Raw genomic sequence first — 932 nt, forward strand, 5'->3', positions numbered from 1 at the left:
GAAGAGAGTGCTCGTTAGTATAGATCTGAATGTTCCACTCAATGACAACCTCAAGATCAGCGACGATACCAAAATTAGAGATGTCGTTCCACCATCAATTACTTGAGAGAGCACGGAGCCAAGATCATTCTCTGCAGTCATGTGGGCCGCCCTAAAGTTGTCACTTTGAATTACAACTTGAAGCCTCTCTTGCCTAAGATATCAGAACTACATGGAGTTGACATTAAGATGGTCAATGATTCCATTGGCGAGGAAGTAAAGAAAATCGTCGTTGCATTACCTGATGGCGGTGTCTTCCTCCTCGAGGATGTGAGATTCTATAAGGAAGAAGATAAAATGATCCAGAGTCTGCAAAGAAACTTGATTCTCCTGTTGATTTCTATGTTAATGATGCCTTTCGAACTGCTCACAGAGCTCATGCTACAATAGAGGGTGTAACAAAGTAAATGAAACCTACTGTTGTTGCTTACTTCCTCATGTAGAAGGAACTTGACTACCTTGTCAGGGCTATTGCGAATCCAAAGCGGCCATTTTTTGCCATTGTTGATGTTCAAAGGATTCAACAAAGATTGAGGTGATGGAGTTGCACTTAGAGAAAATTGATATCCTTCTTAGAGGATGAATAATTTTTACATTCTACAAGGCACAAGGACATGGTGTTGGTACCTTTCTTGCTGAGGAAGACAAACTTGGCCTAGCAATAGTTCTTATCGAGAAAGAAAAGATGAAAGGAGTGAAACTCTTGTTACCCTCTAATGCCATTATGGCAAACAAGTTTGCAGTCGATACCGATAGCAAGGTTATGCAAACATCTGTTATCCCTGACGGTTGGATGAGCCATGACATTGGACCAGATTCAATTGAGACATTCAACACAACACTTGGCAGCGCTAACATCATTATCTGGAATGGGCCCATGGGTGTCTTTGAGT

General features: G+C 41.5%; 1 pseudogene; it reads left to right on the forward strand.

The window, feature by feature from the left end:
* The first annotated feature begins 7 nt into the window (after positions 1–7).
* Positions 8–925, forward strand: LOC110034669 (annotated as a pseudogene).
* The last annotated feature ends 7 nt before the right edge of the window (positions 926–932 follow it).

Source organism: Phalaenopsis equestris, unplaced genomic scaffold (assembly GCF_001263595.1).
Source record: "Phalaenopsis equestris unplaced genomic scaffold, ASM126359v1 Scaffold192034, whole genome shotgun sequence".
Classification (NCBI taxonomy): domain Eukaryota; kingdom Viridiplantae; phylum Streptophyta; class Magnoliopsida; order Asparagales; family Orchidaceae; genus Phalaenopsis; species Phalaenopsis equestris.